The sequence below is a fragment of the Microtus ochrogaster genome, unplaced genomic scaffold (assembly GCF_000317375.1).
Source record: "Microtus ochrogaster isolate Prairie Vole_2 unplaced genomic scaffold, MicOch1.0 UNK52, whole genome shotgun sequence".
In the NCBI taxonomy this organism is placed as follows: domain Eukaryota; kingdom Metazoa; phylum Chordata; class Mammalia; order Rodentia; family Cricetidae; genus Microtus; species Microtus ochrogaster.
Window position 1 is genome coordinate 896,708 of NW_004949150.1, and position 11,362 is coordinate 908,069.

At 40.8% G+C, this 11,362-nt stretch overlaps 2 pseudogenes; both read left to right on the forward strand.

The window, feature by feature from the left end:
• Nucleotides 1–8,991: 8,991 nt before the first annotated feature.
• Nucleotides 8,992–9,157, forward strand: LOC113455503 (annotated as a pseudogene).
• Nucleotides 9,158–9,266: 109 nt separating this feature from the next.
• LOC101979173 lies at nt 9,267–9,882 on the forward strand (annotated as a pseudogene).
• The last annotated feature ends 1,480 nt before the right edge of the window (nt 9,883–11,362 follow it).

The window sequence follows — 11,362 nt, forward strand, 5'->3', positions numbered from 1 at the left end:
AGTGTGGCGATTTCTCAGAAAATTAGGAAACGACCTTCCTCAAGACCCAGTAATACCACTTTTGGATATATATATCCAAAGGATACTCAATCATGTCACAAGAGCATGTGCTCAACTATATTCATAGCAGCTCTATTTGTCACAGCCATAACCTAGAAGCAACCTAAATGCCCCTCGACCAAAAAATGGATAAGGAAAATGTGGTACATTTGCACAATGGACTATTACACAGCAGAAAAAAAATAACATCTTGAATTTTGCAGAAAAATGGATGGAGATAAAAAACATCATTTTGAGTGAGGTAACCCAGACACAGAAAGATAATTATCACATGTACTCACTCGTAAGTGGTTTTTAAAAACAAAGTAAAGAAACCCAGCCTACAAATCACAATCCCAGAGAACCTAGACAACAATGAGGATCCTATGAGAGACATACCTAGATCTAATCTACATGGGAAGTAGAAACAGACAAGATCTCCTTAGTAAATTGAGATTATGGGGACTTTGGGAGAGGGTTGGAAAGGAGGGGAGAAGCAGGGAGGGGAGCAGAGAAAAATGTAAAGCTCAATACAAATCAATTAAAAAATCAAATGTTATAATGCTCTTCTTTAGGTAGTTCTTATATGTCCAGTGTTCCACCCTGTATATCCATTTTTCACCGTGTAGATGGGAAATAGTCCTTTCCACACTTTAGTTGTGAGCCACTGAGTCGCATGCTTCATTTGTAAATTCTGATGTAATAGAGTCTCGCGACTCTAATTTGGAAATTTTGAGGGGATTCCCAGTTTGGGTCTGCTACCATCAATCAACATTGGATATCTTAATTTGTTTTCTTAAGAACAATGAATTCTTATCCCTATAAATATCCCCAGAGAGGAGTTACACAACTTGTCCATCATGATGAATTATTAATCTGGGGAAAGTGATTGTAGAAAGCTCCAAGGTCAAAGAATTTGATCCCCAAACTGATAATTTTTAAATCAGTCATATCCAAGTTCAGATAGAAGTAGGTTTGTTTATTTTATAGAAAAGTCTTCACTTCTCCAGATGATTAGCCTTCCTTCTTAAAATGATATACTTTTAGTGTATTAAAATAAACACTATTTCATAAGAAGAAAATAGCAATTTTATTAACTGCTTTCTTGAAGGATCACTCTGTCCGCTAACTGAGAACATGAAGGAATCATCCAGTCAGAATGACTATCACCACAAAAACAAATGACCACAAATGCCAGGGAGGACTGGGAGAGGAACACTATTCATTGACTGCAGGACTATATACTGGTACAACCACTGTGGAAATCAGCAAGAGCGTTTCTTTTAAAATTCAAAATTGCCAACACTCAGGAGGCAGGGACAGGCAGATCTTTGAGAGTTTGAAGCCAATCTAATCTCCAAAGCAAGTTCTAGGACATCCAGGTTATAGAGAAAAACCCTATCTTGAACAACAGAAACAAAGCAAAACAAAAAAAAATTGAACTACTTTAAGACCCAGATGTGGGCTGGAGAGATGGCTCAGCAGTTAAGAGCATTGCCTGCTCTTCCAAAGGTCCTGAGTTCAATTCCCAGCAACCACATGGTGGCTCACAACCATCTGTAATGAGGTCTGGTGCCCTCCTCTTCTGGCCTGCAGGCATACACACAGACAGAATATTGTATACATAATAAATAAATAAATATTTTAAAAAAAAGACCCAGCTGCATCATTGTTGGGTATATCTCCCCACCTCCCCCAAAAGTTTATTCTATCACAAAGATACCTGGATATCCACATATTTTACTGTCATATTCAAAATAACAATGAAATGGAATCAACCTACGTGTCCATCAACAGGTCAATGGATAATGAAAATATGATGCATATATAGAGTAGAATCTTAGTCATCCATAAAGACAATTAAGTCTGCAGGAAAATGAATGGATCCTGAAAATATTTTATTAAGTAAGGTAACTCACAATGACAGGTAGTGCATGCTTCCACTGGGATACAGTTGTTACATGAATGCATATGTCGGGGGCAGTGTAGGGCATGAAACAAGAAAGGGGATCATGAAAGGGGGAAAATGTCTTAATGAAAGCAGAAAGAATAAAATAGAGTAATAGAATATATGTACCATGAAAGTGGGAGGGGATTTTTGGAAAGAGAAAGAGTAGATGAAGAAGAATAGGTAGACGAAAAACAATGATGAGGGAAGAGTATACACAAGAACAAAGTGTGCACGAACATGCCGTAATGAAACCTGTTATTGTAGCTGAGGGGTGGTGGCACATACCTTTCATCCCAGCACCCAGGAGATAGAGGCAGATGGATATCTATGAATTTGAGGCCAGCCTGGTCTGCAGAGTAAGTTCCAGGACAGCCAAGGCAATTACACAGAGAAACCCTGTCTTGAAAAGAAACCCGTTATTGTGTATGTTTATTAACAAAAAATAAATTTAAACAAACACATGCTTACATATGTATTTTTTTGTGATGTCAAAGTATTTTTTACAGGTTTTATTTTATTTTTAATTACATTTATACGAGTCTGGATGTGTGTTCTGAGTGCAGATGCCTATGGAAGAGGCATCTGGTCCCCTCGAGATGGAATTACAGGTGATCGTGAGCCATCTAACAGAGGTGTTGAGAACTAAACTCAGGTCCTCTGCAAAAGCAGCATGAGCTCTTTACTGCTGAGTCACCTCTCTAACACCATAAAGACCATGTATATGCATGTATATGGGTTTCCCATAGCCAAGTAAAGCTGATTTCTTCGGAAACTTCCAAGACATGAGAAAAAGAGTTAGTAGTGTACATATAGTCTTCTCCAATCATGAACATTATTTTTGAGATTCAAAAACTTATAAAGAGCCAAAATGCCTCATCCACTTATTAAATAAATGCTAATTGAAAAGCAGCTAAGACCCATGTACTTTTATAGGATGTGATGATATCTTGGAAATTAAATTTGAAGTGCACATGCACCACTCGCTCACTCACTCAATGGCTCAACAGATGACTCGGTGGTTAAGAACACTGGCTGCTCTTCCAGAGGACCTGGATTTGATTTGCAGTACTCACTTGGCAGCTCAAAGCTATAACTTTAGTTTCAGGGGCTCTGATGGTCCCCCTCTACTGACCTCTTCAGAAATAAGGCACACACATGGTGCACAGACATACATGGAAGCAAAACATCAATAATATACTTATTTCTTAATTTAAAACTTTGAATGTCCCTACCCATGCCAAGCATCCATTATCAAAAGGAAGAAGAGAGAGGAAACAAGACTCAGATTCTAGTCTTCATTTTTCAATGTATTCACTATTACCTGTTTCAACTGTGCTGGCTTCATAGCTCAGCTTCCCCATTGTACAATTTTTGTGTGTCTTTTGTCTACCTAATCCAAGAGTTTTGAAGTTTAATAAAATAGCAAGGACACAGAAAACTACACACCCAAAAGAAAATTAGGATACAGGCAAGTTATATCTGAGATACGTCTACAAAATGAATTAACCCTTCAGGAAGACAGTTGTGCTGTGGAGCATGCAGCAGTAGCGATCTCCTAGACAAATGTGGTTTACTCCAACTATGGCCAGAGAAATTGGTGAGCACTCATTTGACAATTCTTGGAGAAGGTGAAGCGATGTCAATAGCAGAGAGAGCAGCCAGGCTGGGTAGCTCATTCCTGTAATCCTAGCTCCGAAAACAGGACAATCAAATTGAAGGAATACTTGGACTACAGAAAGAGAATAAGAACAACCTTGTCTCAAAAGGAAATTTGAAAATAGTGAAGGATCCAGATTAGTGCTGGTGTGTTTGCCTAGCAAGCATAGGGCCTTAGGGTCAGTCCCAAAGATAATACATAAATAAGGTCTGAAGAGATGGCTCAGCAGTTAAAAACATTTACTGTTCTTCCAGAGGACCTTTGTCTGGTTTCACTCACCAACACTGGGTGACTCACAAGTACCTGTAACTTCAGTTCTAGTGAAGCCAACACCCTGTTCTGCCCTCCACAGGTACCACATGCTCATAGTGCACATACTGACACACAGGCACACATACAAAATAAAGAAAGAAAGAAAGATATAAATGAATAGGTACATAAGTTTGGAATGTAGCTCAGGTGTGGAGTGCCCTAGGATCAATCCCTACTACTACAAGAGAAAAAAAAAAAAACATGGCAGAGTGAGAAAAGCCTAGTGAGGGGAATCAATCAAAATGATACAATGATGAGGATTGTGTAATGGGGGATTGCAACAATAATCAGATAAGTAAAGGGCATGGAAAAACAGAAATCCAGACAGGTTTGTTGCAATAGCTGCCAGCAGAGGTCTCTAGCCTGGAGCCGAGTCGCTGACAGGGCTAGCATTGAGATGCCAGTTTTCACTAACCACTTCTCTTCCAATTAACATGTGTAGATATTGTTTGTCTCTCCCCCAAATCAGCAGTCTCCCCTTGCTAGGCCCAGTTAACTGGTAAAGACTTGAAAGAAAGAGGAGAACTCTACCTACCCCTGTGTACCAGAATAAATTTGTCATTGTTAGCCCCCTGGGCCCTTTGTCAGTTCCTGTCTGGGAGAACTTAAAAAGGAAGCAACACTTTCAATTCAACTTTTCTCTTTCAAGATATCTATGTCTATCATGTAACTGGCATCAGGCAGGCCACAGTTGAAAGACTGGGTTCATATTAATACAATAAGTTTCTGGAAAAAAAAACTGTGTTACTACAGGTCTCAGGGTAATACAGTCACTTATTTAGGAAGAACTTTAACAAAAAAGTCAAAATATCAGTGTTTTACATCAGAAAAAAATTATTCTGTAATGTAAAAGAAATCAAAGATATTCAAGAATTGATATAGTGATTCCATTCATCAGTGGTGGAGTATAACTGCTGTTCAGCTCCCCGTTAGAGATTTAACTTCAAGGATTAGTACAGGGTCAAAAACAGTTTTATGCTGATTCCTTTAAAATGTTATCTAAATGTTAACATTGTTAAATCTAAAGTAATGTTGTTGTTGGATTTTTAGCATTTCTATGCTTAAGTTTTGAGTCAGATGTATAAGCCAAAATATTGACTATGTCTTTAAATAGATGGGCATCCAATATATATTCATCCTCTCTATATATTTCTAGACATCTATAAACATAGATAATCATTTGTGATGTTTACTCTTCATGACAGCTTGACCGGGTTTGGAATTACAGAGAAGACACCTTTCTGGACCTGCCAATGTTTCAAGGGATTGAAATGAAGAGGGAATACTCACTCCAAATATAGGAAACGTCATCCCATGGACTGGAGTTACAGATGAAATGGAAAGGAAAAAAGTGAGCTGAGCTGAGTACTGCCGTTCATCTCTCTCTGCTTCCTTATTGCTGGATGTGGCCAACCGTCTCATGTCCAAGGAGTCGAAGAAAGCATCTCCTTCCGTAGGTTGTTTCTCTCAGGTAGTTTGTCATAGCAACAGAAACGAATGACTAATGCTGTTTGATGCATTTTTCAGGTTTTAACTGCACAGTGAGTGGGACTATTGGTGGGCAGAAAAAAAATGCGTCCTAGGTGTACATTAGTGGTACAGGCTCAGTCCTTAGAACTACGCTGGGAGGAAAAGTCAAATTTATTTCCGCATCCATAAAGATCTGAAGTCTTCACACACAACAGTTTCAGGTTCCATGTTAAGGTAAGTCAAGTTACAATTATTTAATTATTTTTAGAGTTTTGTTGTTAAATATAACCACAGAAAAGCATCCGTTAATCAAATATGCATTACAATAACATTATAATGACTTCCCTGTGGAAGCTAGGGGGAGGGGTGTTTCTTGATACTCTCAGCAGCCGACACCCAACTTCGCCCTCTGTCTCTCTTTGTGTTTTCTCGGTTTCTTTTCACTTTTAAATCTCCTTTCTTTTAGAAACAGTCTCTAAAATAGATTCTAGAAACAGTTGCTGGGAATGTTGGGCTCTAGCCATTCCTTAGCAGGAGAGCACTCTTGAGGTGGGGGCACAATGCTGGTCACCTGGGCCACCAGTGGAGCAGGTGGTGGTAGAGGCAGATAATCTCAGGGATCCCACCCAATCACAGAAAGAATGAATCCAGATCCCACCAGAAGGAAAGAGAAGCAAGTGTGGGAGGGACCAGGAATTCTTAAAAACTGTTGGGATGACTCCAATCTGTGCCTTCCACTTACCTAGTGCTTTGAGAGCCAGAGCACAGAAACTGTGCAGAGAGCTCGGAAGTTGTGCCTAACCAAGTCTACCCATTTACTCTTCTCCACAGGGCTTGGACCTCATCTCAGCCTTCAGACTCCAGGGCCAGGTGCCATGGATGTGCCCTAGGAAGTATTGGTTGCACACCCATCCTTCAGACACAATCTAATGCATACTGGTATTTTCTCGTTTTCTTTAAGACTAGATCTGGTACTATGGTGTGCAACTAGGTTTCATCCTTGTTTTCAGCATCTCCAGTTAATAAATGAAGGAATATGGTTTGACTATTCTCACCTCCTGGTCCCAGCCTGACTGGTGCAATGTATGAGTTTATGGAACACATATACTTAACCACTGCCTGGCACAGATAATAAATGTTGGCCATTGCTGTCATGACCAACAGAGCTTAATATACACAATAGACAATAAAAATGGTCCACAATTCATTCATTATTTGATCTTAATGGCCAATATCAGGCTCCCATTTGTTTTAGCTACACGTATGAGACAGTTAGATATATGTGAAAGTATATTAAATAAAAGGGACAGAATTTGGAGGATATAACACTCTCACACAGATATACATGCAGGCTAAACACCAATGCATGTAAAATAAAAACAAATTATTAAAAACCTCACAAGCTAATATCATGCAAAATTACAAGATGGCTAAATAAAACATGTTACTCAATACAGTACAATGTCACAACATTAGTATTTTGTCAATTATCACAGAATTGTATTTTTTTCCTGAAGTGTTGAGTATAAACTGAACACATGCTACATAAGCACTCTGCCACTGAACTACATCTCCCAGCCCTAATTAAAAACCTTTTGAAGAGACTTTTAAAAACTCAACATGGGGGTCACACTATGTTTCCAAAACTGTTCTCAAACAACTAAGCTTAAGTTATTCTCTTACTTCAGCCTTTTGGGTGCTGGGACTGTAGACCTGTGCCATTGTGACTGGCTTGAACCAGCAAATTTAGTGTCTGCAGATCAGGATATGTGTTTGTGTCTGTGTGCTTTTTCACTGATAGACCTTAGAAATTAAAGAGAAATATATCTAAATCATTCTTGATGGTGATGGTTGATAATTATTTGCAGATGTGAATTTGATGGAGGGAGATCTAAATCTTAGAAGACTAAAGTTTTGATTGTGAAACCTCCGCCAGTACATGACGTTGGTCATCTCATTTCGTGACCTAACTTCCTTCTCCATCAAACCATGGGCTTGGTATGATGCTTGCTTATATGCCTGCACTTTTCAGATTTATTTATTTCACTAATGTCTAATGTGTATAAGTGTTTAGCTTGCATGTATGTATGTGCTCTACATGTGTGCTTGTTGCCCTAGAAAATCAGAGGAGATATTCCGATCCTCTGGGACTAATGTCACAGGCAGCTATGAGGCATCACGAGGGTGCTGGGACTTGAACCTAGGTCCTCTGTAAGAACAGCCAGTGTTCTTAACCATTGAGCTTAACCATAGGGCAAACTCTCCAGCCCTATGCCTTCCTTATACTGCTGGATTTCTGGAAACCCTCACACAGAACAGTTAGATCTTTTTTTATCATTCCCATTCTGTTTCATAAGAATTGACTGAATTGAGTTGTAGTTTATATCCAATAACTATTTTATTTTCAATTTCTCTCTCAGGCATTATAGAATGGCAGAGGAAAAGGTATTTTAAGAGTCCTGAGTCTTCCCCCATGTTCTGTGTACTCTGGATGTGTTGGAGGATTACAATTTCATAAGATCCCTAGGTGATTATGAAGTTATTCTGAATTCCTCCTCTTTCTGAGTAGTTCGGGGAAGGCTGAACCAGGGTTTCTCAAACTCAGCACTGTAGATACACTGATTATTCTTTGTTGAGGCCGGTATTGTTAAACATTGTTTGAGAAGTATCAGCATGCTAGGCCTCTCCTTGCCAGGACGGCTGCTCCCTCTTCCTCCCTGTGACAGCTGAGGGTATCTTCAGCAGGGGCTGGAGGTGCAGCTTTGTTTGTCCTAATGCTTGTTTCACATGCATGAGATCCTGGGTTTAATTCCCAGTGCCACATGCAAACATACAATAAATGCTTCATCTATTTCCCAATATCCTCTAGTGATCAAAATCCCCATATTGAAGATTTTTGAGGTTAACAGATTATCATGTTTTGTCTATATAATATTCTTTCCTTTTTTGCTTGTTGTTTTTCTGTTCATCTTTCTTTCCTTCAATCTGTTTTTTGTTTTGTTTTGTTTTTGTTTTTTGCGGTGGGGAGGCTTTCTCTGTGTATCAGTCCTAGCTGTCCTAGAAATCACTTTGTGGACCAGGCTGGTCTTGAACTCACAGAGATCCACCTGCCTCTGCCTCCCGAATGCTGGGATTAAAGGCATACACCACCATACCATATTAAGGCTCCATTAATAGTTTTTATTCCGTCTTGTATTATTCTAGGTTTTCCTTTTGTCTCTAGTACTGTCAGTTAGTGTGGACATTGTCTGAACCACTCATCCACAGGAATTAGAGACACTAACTTGGCAAGGAGACCGAGAAAATAGAGTGAAGTTCAAAACAGCCTGAAATCATATTTCTGTCATTACCAGTTCTAAGACAACTTGGAAAAATTTGCTTAGTTTATTGGAACCTTCATTGTCTCGTCTGAAAAACTGAAGGAATTACATAAGATAGGGTGCTGTTTCTTTGTTTCTTTGAGGGTATTAACAATCTGTTAAGGGGAGGAGTAGCAAGTGGTGGAGCCGCAAGGGCTCTCACGAGGCAGCTCGCGGCTTCAGGCCACACAGGCCGGATAAAGATGTCGTACATGCTCTCGCATCTGCGCAATGGCTGGCAGGTAGACCAGGCTATTCTTTCAGTCGCCGTTTGTTTCCGTCACCACTGGACTCCACTTACATGAAGATGGACAAGGTTCTGTGCAGCAGAAATGGAAGATAGTGTGAGGTCTTTCTCATCTCGTATGAGTCCTGTTTGGATATCCCAGTTGTTTTACAGCAAATGCTGTTGGTGTTGCTTGTGCCCCGTGACCTCCTCTCTGGTTCTCCACAGCCTGGCAGGCCTATCTGGGGCAATATGAACATCCGCTGTGCTCAGCCCAATTAACTGATGACCATGCAGAGATGCCACCTGCTGTACCTGCCCGAGAACTACCAGAGGAAGTACTCCTTCTATCACAGCCTCTCTTGGCCCAAAGATCGTGGGCTATGTACTGGCCAAGATGAAGTAGGACCCCAATGATACCCCTCATGGACACATCACCTCGCTGGCTGTGAAAGCTCCCACTGATGCTTCGGCCTGGCCCAAAAGCTGATGGACCAGGCTTCAAAGGCCATGGTCGAGAACTTCAGTACTAAGTATGAATCCCTGGACAACAGGGCATTCCTGCACCTTTAGTCCAACACCCTGAACTTCCAGGTTAGTGAGGTGGAGCTCAAGTACTATCGCAGATGAAGAAGATGCAAACGCTATGAAACGAGATCTCTCACAAATGGCAGATGAGCGGAGACCACAGCTGGTGCTGAAGAAGGGCAGATACGTGGTTCTGGGTTCCAAGGAGAATCAGGGCAACACATTTCCTGGTTCCTAAGAGGCCTGTCAGCAGAACCTGGCTGGAGATGATAGTGGCAGTGACAGCAAAGACAGCGCTGATGTCCAAGACAGCTTGCAAGACTTGGATTCCACCTCCTAGAGCCTGCTCGAGCATTGTAGGTTCTTGCCATTTTAGTCACTATTTCTTGGGAACCCTGGTTGTACTCTATAGTATCTACTCGGGAGTCATCCCACAGCGACCCAAATGACTGCTCTTTGTCGGTGCTTAGCAGCAGCCTTCCACATTACCTACTCATAAAGGCACTCCAGGACACAGAAGCTGCCGTGCAGGAGCCAAGGAATCTTGAGGATTGTCATGGCGGCGTCTTCCTTGGCTTCTCCCATGCTGCCGGCGCTGTATTCTGTCTGCAGCTGTCCTGTACTGATGGTGTGTATCCTGTAGGGTTTTGCCTAGAATGCCAAACAGGAAGTGGGGACAACTCGGGAAGCTCCCCAGCTTTCAGCGTTTGCCATTATCTCTGGGTTTTTATTTCTGAGTAGGCAGGACCATCAACTTAGCCCTTATACCCTCTGCCTCTGTCTAGTGGAAGTTACCTATTCTTGCCTTCTCTGAAAACTGCCCGTGCCCTGCCCCCCCTCTTTGAAGAAGAATGTTCCCTTTGGAGGGGAGGAGAGAAGGAGACAGGTGTTGGACTTCTGAACAAGGAGAATTTATAGATCTTAAGGAAAGGACAAACAGAAATCAAATTGTAATTTCTAACCTTTCCCCAAGAAATAAAAATATTTTTTTAAAAAAATAAGAAAATCTGGGGGTTGGAGAGATGGTCAAGAGCACTGACTGCTCTTCTAAGAGGACCTGAGTTCAATTCACAGCAACCACATGGTGGCTCACAACCATCTGTAATGAGATCTGGCGCCCTCTTCTGGAGTGCAGGCATACATGGAGGCAGAATGTTGTATACATAATAAATAAATCTTTAAAAAAAATCTGTTAAGAGCTGGGCAGTAGTGGTGTACACCTTTAATCCTAGCACTTGGAAGACCGAGGCGGGTGAACTCTGTGAGTTCAAGGCCAGCCTGTTCTACAGAGTGAGTTCCAGGGCAGAAGGGGCTACACAAAGAAATCCTATCTTGAAAGATCAGAAAAGATAAAGACATTATTAAGAATAGAAATGAGATGTATCTCACTGGTAAACTACTTGCTTAGCACATATCAAGCTTTGGGTTGATTTCAGCCTCCAACACCACACACGCAAATCCAAGTATGAGCTAAAATATTTACTGCTAGCTTTCCTTCCAGGATGTGATATCAAAAGGTGATTATTGGTTAATGCTGCTAGGTTTGTAGAAATAAAGACACTATGTTGTAATCATATTAAAAAGATATTGTGAGCAGATGAATCCATGTTAAAAACCAAATATGGATGCAACTGGACAACTGCTGTTGTCCCCAGTGTGTCATACCACCTTTTCGTATTCAGATTAGAAGTAAAAGAGCTCATCATATGACTTCAAAAAACCTCCCTTAAGAGGCTGGAGAGATGCCTCAGAAGTTAAGATCACTGGCTCCTTTTCCAGAGGATCCTAGTTCAATTCCCAGCACCTACCTGGTAGCTTCA